The sequence below is a fragment of the Hyperolius riggenbachi genome, chromosome 12 (assembly GCF_040937935.1).
Source record: "Hyperolius riggenbachi isolate aHypRig1 chromosome 12, aHypRig1.pri, whole genome shotgun sequence".
Taxonomy (NCBI): domain Eukaryota; kingdom Metazoa; phylum Chordata; class Amphibia; order Anura; family Hyperoliidae; genus Hyperolius; species Hyperolius riggenbachi.
Window position 1 is genome coordinate 214,420,365 of NC_090657.1, and position 8,826 is coordinate 214,429,190.

Below are 8,826 nucleotides of genomic sequence, written 5' to 3' on the forward strand. Positions count from 1 at the left end.
GAAACCTCCGACTCCAAGTACTCAAAATGTCTCTGACTCCACAGCCCTGGTGAAATCAACATCACAATCCACAATGTAAAATAATGATGGCAAGGAACAGCCAATGGCAAACACGGTGCATTTATTAGCATTCGGAAAAGTATGTCAAATGTGCTAAATAAATAATTTAAAATAAATAATGCCTGTAGGATACACATACATACTGCTTGTCAAACGTTTAGTGAATGCTCCATTTAAAAGACCGGAAATATACATGTATGTTTTCATTGTGAACCAGCGATAAACCTACGCAGTCAGCTCTGGGCAGACTTTTTAAACTAACCCTTGGGGAGGGGGGAATGCTAAATGTACCTCTTCAGGGTGAGTCCCTTTAGTCCAAAGTCCCCGTCTCTCTCCTTTCCTGGGGACCTCATCTTATCTGTTGGACAAGTGCCAGAGAGTTCTCAGAACCGCCCTCCCCACAGATCCCAGATTCCGTACAGGTGGCAATTCCCGGGAAGGGATGGGGTGCAGTGCCTATGTTAGAAAGGACAACCTGAAGATCTTGGAGCTCCTAATGAAAGAAGAGGAGGACCAGGGATCAGAGGATGGCTTCCTCTAGAAGCAAGTAAGGATTTATTCCCCCTTTGTTAATTGTTATGTGCTTAGGGTTCTGTGTTTTTTTTTTTAAAGGTACTGCAGTGTGCAAAGACACACTGTCACACATGGGATCTAGGGTTCAGCTTCGGGGATGATTTGGAGCAAAGAAAATTGTCTGTGGGCTGGTGCACACCAGAGCGGTTCTGAAGCATTTTTTTAAAACCGCTTGGCTAATGAAAGTGAATGTGATGGTGCACACCAGAGCGGTTCTGGAGAGTTTTTTACTCTTGCAGGGGGAAAACCGCTTGGCTAATGAAAGTGAATGGGATGGTGCACACCAGAGCGGTTCATTTTTTCCACAAACGCAAATTCAGGGGCTGCAGCATTTTTTTGATTTCTGAGGCGTTTCTGCCACAATGTTAAGTATAGGAAAAGCTCAAACCGCTCTGAAAAATGCTAGATCAGAGCGGTTTTCATGCGTTTTTGTTACAGAAACTGTTCAGTAACAGCTTTTACTGTAACAAAATTTGACATCTGCTACACAAAAACGCTCCAAAAAACGCATGTTTAGAAAATCTCTCTAAACATGCCTAGAATCGCTCTGAAAATCTGCTTCAAAAACCTCTAGCGTTTTGCGGATCTGCTAGAGGTTTTTGGTGTGCACTGGCCCTGTCATAGTGTGGAAGACATAGTGACCAAGAATAGTCGTGTCTGGTTATTACCAACTTTACCTTCCCCCAAAAATAAAAACACCCCAAACACATCAAGCTGTGTAAAGAGGTCTGGAGGAGAGTCCTGTTATCCTAACTATCATGTAATGACAGTCTGGTCACCTGACCTGAATCCCACTGAGATGCTGTAGGAGGAGCTAGATTGGAAGATTGGAGAGAAAATGTCCAACCAGCCAAGAAATTGGGAAATCTTACAAGAAGCAAACAAGAGTATTTCAGCTAAGAATTTGAGAAATATGCCAATCCAAGCAAAGAATATGCTTAAGAAGGGTTCTTCAATCTCAATGAATATAGGTACTGTATTTCCAAAATTTTGACAAGCAGCATATTTACAAACAAGTATGGATTGATGCAAAAGTCACGCTCTGTACAGTAACCATTACAAAGGGTCAGGATTCCTGGTTGTGTATCTGCAGTCATTTAGATTCAAGTAAATTCTTGTTGCTGTTGTGTGCCATCTAATAAGAGACAATAAAAAAAAAAAAATCAGTCAACGTTTGAAGGATTACTTGAGGTCCTCTTCGTTGCCTCATTTCGTGAAATAAAAACACAACATAAAGCCAGAAGATATCTTCTCAAATGGAGATGAAATGCTACCACTGATGACTATGACCATATCAGGTGTCCATCACTTTTGGCTTGGCCGTTGACGATGTTACCCAAAGGTAACCCATCGATTACCCAGTATGGACGGCAGCACAAGTCTCAGGAGGGTGTAGGAGTGAAGGCATCTGTATGATGACTTATGAAGTTCTGTTCTTCATTCTGAACCGAATTTCCATCTTAATAAACATCTTAAGGTTCTCATCGTCTAGGTGTTTCTCCAGCTCACCGAGCACTTTCTCACCTCCATCTTCGTACAGTTGTAGCAGTTCCTCTGCATAGGCGATCCACACGCAGTTGTGGCACCCGCTCATGCAGCAGTGGGTGGGAGGAGGGGGGATGGGACGGTCGCTGGTACCTTGAGGGTCTACAAGTGCTGGGCCTCCATTGTGTTGGAGATCACTGCTTGTTGGGCTGGAAGAGTTCTGGCTCTCCGTAGATACTTCTTGATGAACAGATTGACTAATAGAGACTGCTTTTCTTCCACATAAGGACAGGCTTGATAAGGAAGAGGAAGGCACTCTTCTAAGAAGGTAACCCAGTATCTGCAACGTGTTAGGACAAGAAGGGGGCAATAAATAATAATCATATAGTTTCCACAAAATGACTTACTTTTCAGATTTTTTGAATTTAAAGTGGCTCTCTACCCAGGAACTTAAAGAGGAGCTGTTAGGTATAAGGTCTCAGAGAAAATAAACACATATATCAGTAGCTAAAGATTGGCTGTACTTACATTACATATGCATTTCACTGTCCACGTTTGGATTTCACAGAATTTGTATATAGTATATGCAGAGATAGATGCTCCTGACAGCTCATGGCAGGCTCCATGTTTTTCTGTCAAATGTGTCGTCATGTCCTGCCTGCTTCCTGATCACAGAAAAGCTGGTACTTGAACAACACAGTGTGCAGTGAATATTAATGAGCCATGTGGCTAGGAACAATAGCTGACTCCTGCAGTGTACTCTGCCCCGAGATTTATCAGTGCTACGAGCTGGACTGATTAGAAGCTTCTGTAACGTCTCATTAGCAGCCGAGGGGAGGGCCCCAGAATGCTTTGCAGTTTAGTATGCGGCTTGCGTCCTTATGGGTCTATAACAGCCTTTAAGATAAGCACACATCAAAGGTAACTGAGATTTTTATCTTCACTAATGGCTTTTGGGCTTCCTTCTAAACTGTTTAACACAGGAGAATAGAGGTTTAAATTAGCTTCTGCAGCCTGACAGTTACTCTAACATTAGTCGGCTGCAGCACAAGCTGCTGCCCAGCTTTTAAAGAAAAACTGAAGTGAGAGGGATATGGAGGCTGCCATAATTATTTCTCTTTAAACAATACTAGTTGCCTGGTCTGCTGGTCCAGCATTGTCTGAATAACACCAGAAACAAGCATGCAGCTAATCTTGTCAGATCTGACAATAATGTCAGAAACACCTGATCTGCTGCATGCTTGTTCAGGGGCTATGGCTCAAAGAATCAGAGGCAGAGGATTATCAGGACTGTCAGGTAACTGGTACAGTATTGCTTAACCACTTCAGCCCGCAAGTATTTTCACCTTAACCACTTAAGGACCAGGGGATTTTGCTGTGATCTGTGCTGCGTAGGCTCTCCAGCCCACAGCACAGAACACTTTGCAGCCAGGGCGACCAGACTTCCCCCCCTTTTTCCCCACTAGGGGGATGTCCTGCTGGGGGGTTCTGATCGCCGCCGGCTCTCTTTGTTTTGCGGGGGGGCTTCTCAAAGCCCCCTCCGCAGCAATTTCCGCCCTCCTCTCCTTCTCGCTATGGGCTGCGCAGGACGGAGATCCGTCCTACGCCGCCTAGGATAGGCTTCAGCCTATCAGATGCCGGCGATCCCCGGCCAATCAGAGGCCGGGGATCGCCGATCTCCTTTACGGCGCTGCTGCGCAGCAGCGCCGTATGATGTAAACAGCGGGGATTTCTTCCCAGCGTGTTTACATTTAGCCTGCGAGCCGCGATCAGAGGCTCGCAGGCTGTTCACGGAGACACCCTCCGTGAACTGACATGGAAAGGCCGCTCGAAACACCAGTCGTTTCCATGTCATACCACTTACGACCTGCCGACGCCCATCGGTGTTAGGCGGTCGTTAAGTGGTTAAGGACGGAAGCAATTTTCCCCTGTAGCGCTCCTCCCATTCATTTGCCAATAACTTTATCACTACTCATCACACCTAAATGATTTATATCTTGTTTTCTTTGCCACAAATTTTTATCTAGAAATTACTTTACTTTCTATGCATTTTAAAGAGAAAAACAATAAAAAAATACACTATTTCTCCACTTCCATCCCCTATAGTTTAGAAATAAACAACGCTACTGTAAATAAAATCCACGCAATTTAGTACTTTGTACTGGTTGAACTCGATGGACGTATGTCTTTTTTCAACCAAAATAACTATGTAACTATGCAAAAAATATGCAGTGTTGGTGAAGACAAAAAGGACACCTCCTTTTAGACACTATGAACTTATGGTCTACAGTATAAAGACACTGCTTTGTATTTGATCTGAGGAAGCGGACTATGTTCTGCGAAACGCGTTATCATTGATAGTGTCTGATGAATAATAAAACGTTTTGTTTGAAATTGGCTTTGCCCTTTCCTTTGAGGTAAGCCATTTTTATTATTTATATTTTTTGCTATTTTTAGTCACATAATATAGCTATACCGTTCATCCGCCACCACCTATTTTTTGGGGCGCCTTCTCCCTCCCAGTTGTAATCAAGGCATGCGTATGTGCAGTAGCACAAAGCCATGTGTATGGGGCTGCTTCTTCCATGTCTGAGCGGCTCTGTGGCAGTGTGCAGGTCGCCATTGCATTCGCGCAATGCAGCTGCACTCGCACACGGCCCGCAGACAAGAAGGCCCATAGAGATCCTTCCCTCTACGGATGCATCTAACTTTTGTGTTCTTTCCCCCCAAACCTTGCTTTAACCCCCCTGGCTGTATGAAAAATTCCGCCAGGGGGCAGCGCAGCAGTTTTTTTTATTTATTTATTTTTTTAAATCATGTAGCGAGCCCAGGGCTCGCTACATGATAGCCGCTGCTCAGCGGCATCCCCCCAGCCCCGCCGATCGCCTCCGGCGATAGGCGATCAGGAAATCCCGTTCAAAGAACGGGATTTCCTGGAGGGCTTCCCCCTTTGCCATGGCGACGGGGCGGGATGACGTCAGCGACGTCGGGACGTCATTGGGAGTTCCGAAGAACCCCTCGGCGCTGCCTGGCACTGATTGGCCAGGCAGCGCACGGGGTCTGGGGGGGGCGCGCGCCGCATCAGATAGCGGCGATCGGGCGGGGGCCGGTGGCGATCACAGTGCTGGCGCAGCTAGCAAAGTGCTAGCTGCGTCCAGCAAAAAAAAAAAAATTATGAAAATCGGCCCAGCATGGCCTGAGCGGCACCCTCCGGCGGCTTACCCCGTGTCCAGCACGGGGTTAACGCTAAGGAGGTTAAAGGACACCCGAGGTGAAAATAAACTAATGAAATAAACAATTGTATGTATCCTCCTTCTCCTAAAAATTACTTTTCAAGATATTCATCTGTTTTATTTTATATATAAAGCTACTTTTTAAGTTTTTACAGTTTTACTGGTTTTGCTCAATGACACATTCATTGAAGTATGCCAGGGCTAAAAGCTATGAACTATTGACCCTTTTAACTCTTTCCTGCTCTCGGAAGCCATTTTCTGCCAGGAAAGTGTTTTATAGTTGTAATTTCTTATCAGTGAGGGTCACACTGTAGTCTGACCCAGTCCTGACTTGGCACTGTACATAACCATGTCTATCTCATAATGTCACATGTCACCTCGAGTATCCCAATTCCAGTCCTCAAGGGCTGTGGTCCTCACACAATTTTGGCACAGCTCAATTTTATTGATAGGGCTGAATCAGGAAAGAGGTGGTTCATCCATTTCCCTGTTTATCCTAAACACTGGCATGGATATGGCCTTCCAGGACTGGAGTTGGGCATCCATGCTTTAGGCTTCTTTCCCACCAGGACATTGCGTTTTAGGGGACGTTATAGGTCGCATAACGTGCCCCTAACGCAACGCCTGGTGGTGCTGGACGAGGACGCTACCTAGAGCTGCGTTATGCAGCTCTTGGTGCGCCTTTTTTGTGCAATGTGATGCGGAGACCACGTGATCCGCATCACGTGGTCCCACCGGCCAATCGCCGCACAGAGCAGCCGCTCCAGGAAGTAAACACTGCACGTCACTGAGTGCAGTAAATATTAATTAGCCATGTGGCTGGCAGCGGAGGAGGAGGGGAGACCTCCTCCTCCAACATCACTGAGCATGTGCAAATAGTCTAACGCGGCTTAGCCACGTATAACGCACAGCATGCAGCACTTTTTTAAAACGTGCTGCATTACAATGTAATGCAACGTGGGCACTGTGAACAGCCCATTGACTTTTCATTGCTATACGGTGGGCTGCGTTACAGGCTGCACTAACGTGCGCCTGTAACGTCCCACTGTGAAAGCAGCCTTAAAGTATGAGAATAAAGTTAGAATAAAAGTCAATTATTATTAATAATATAGCACCAACATCTTCCCCATCGCTGTACAGAGTATATTTTCTTGTTACTTAACCCCCTTGGCGGTATGAAAAATACCGCCAGGGGGCAGCGCAGCAGTTTTTTTTAAATTATTTTTTTTTTAAATCATGTAGCGAGCCGAGGGCTCGCTACATGATAGCCGCTGCTCAGCGGCATCCCCCCAGCCCCGCCGATCGCCTCCGGCGATAGGCCATCAGGAAATCCCGTTCAAAGAACGGGATTTCCTGGAGGGCTTCCCCCGTCGCCATGGCGACGGGGCGGAATGACGTCACCGACGTCGGGACGTCATTGGGAGACCCGATCCACCCCTCGGCGCTGCCTGGCACTGATTGGCCAGGCAGCGCTCGGGGTCTGGGGGGGGGGGCGCGCGCCGCACCGGATAGCGGCGATCGGGCGCGCGGCGGCAGCGATCGGGGTGCTGGCGCAGCTAGCAAAGTGCTAGCTGCGTCCAGCAAAAAAAAAATTAAGTAAATCGGCCCAGCAGGGCCTGAGCGGCACCCTCCGGCGGCTTACCCCGTGTCACACACGGGGTTACCGCTAAGGAGGTTAAAGGACAACTGTAATGAGAGGCATATGGAGGCTGCCATATTTATTTTCATTTAAGCAATACCAGTTTCCTGGCTGACCTGCTGATCCAAATACTTTTAGCCATAGACCCTGAACAAGCATGCAGCAGATCAGATCTTTCTGACATTATTGTCAGATCTGACAAGATTAGCTGCACGTTTGTTTCTGGTGTTATTTAGACACTACTGCAGCAAAATAGATCAGCAGGCCTGCCAGGCAACTGGTATTGTTTACAAAGAAATAACATGGCAGCCTCTCTATTCTTCTCACTTCAGTTGTCCTTTAAAACTAATGGGGACCAAAAAAACCCAAAACCAAGCAAACAAACTAAAACTTACCTAAGGAGAGGGAAAGCTGTGGGTCCTATAGAGTCTTCCCGTTCCTATCACGGTCCTCTTTTCCCAATGTTGTCACCTCCTGCTCTCTGCTGCCGCAGGAGGCTTCAGGAGCCTGAGTGCACCTGAACACTGGGTGGCTCCGTACTGCGCATGTGCGCTCTCTTGCCTGCTACCACATTCACAGTACACAGCCGCCCAAATGCTCCCGAAGACTTCTACAGTGGGGGATCCAAACCAGTGAGCCAGAGCTGGAATAAGGAGACCGTGAGAGTAACTGGAAGACTCTAAAGGACCCAGAGCCTTCCCTCTCCTTAGGTAGGTATCTGTTTGTTTGTTTTCGCTTCCCATTAGATTTAAAGTGTACCAGAGTTGAAAATATTTAAAGATTTATACATACACTCATCCAGCCCCATCCAATCGGATCCCTCCCACGCCGCCGTCCTCCGTTGCCCGCAGCTTCGGGCACTGATTCCCGTCACTTACTGAAATTAAATGAAAGATATCACACATGCGCACTTACGTGCAATACACCGGCAACCACGTGGGGCGTGAATGAGTAAGAAGAGTGCAGTGGAGGACTGCATTCATGCACGGCATCTGGGGGGAGGGGGGGGGCACTTTGATACATTTACATATGGGGGATGCGACCAGGGGTTTCCGTCACGTTTGTTCTCGATTATCGCAGGACTTACCACTGCACACCCGGTTGAGCATGCCAAGCTGAGATTTTCCAGCATGTCCAATTGATACATGCCATCGATACATGCAACCAATTTCGGCCCAAAATTGGTTTGATTGTCAATAAGGCATGTTTTTGGTGGCATTGATTTTTTTAATATCAATAATAATTGTCTTATCTGATGGTCGATCGTCCGCCAAGTCTACAGATGTATGGCCACCTTTATCTAGAGCAATGTACATTCCACAGTGATACGTGAACTGATACGCAGTAAGCGCTGTGATCTTCTGGGAAAGAGAGGTTTTTTTTTTACTGACACCACAGTTTTTCATGGACTTTACTGACAGCCCAGATTTGTTGACTTTTTTACTGACTGTCAGTAAATTTACTGACGGTTGGCAACACTGCTCTCCAGCAGCCGCTGGAGAGCTACATACAGGGCAAACCTCTCCTGCGTAGACTGGAGCCGACTGACGTGACTCAGTTCACGAAGCTGCGGGCAGCAGAGGACGGAGAGCGTTCCAAGCGGATGGGGCTGGAGAAAGCCCCAGGTACGTAAAAAATATTTATATTTTCAGCTCTGAGTCCCTTTTAGTGTTTAGTAGAAAGATACATACATATGTTTATGCAGAACTGTACAGCAGACCTAAAAGAGTAACAACTGGGGAAGAGAGAAGACCAGGGGGTTTAGGTCCCCCCAAAAGTACTTTCCCTTTGGGAAAGAAACGGTCAGTAGGCAGCTATGGAGATATCCCTTCCACT

General features: G+C 46.7%; 1 protein-coding gene across 1 annotated transcript in view; it reads right to left on the reverse strand.

The window, feature by feature from the left end:
* Positions 1-8,826, reverse strand: part of PDE6G (phosphodiesterase 6G) — a 90,556-nt gene that overhangs the window by 81,599 nt on the left and 131 nt on the right. The gene's annotated exons all lie outside the window — the stretch shown is intronic.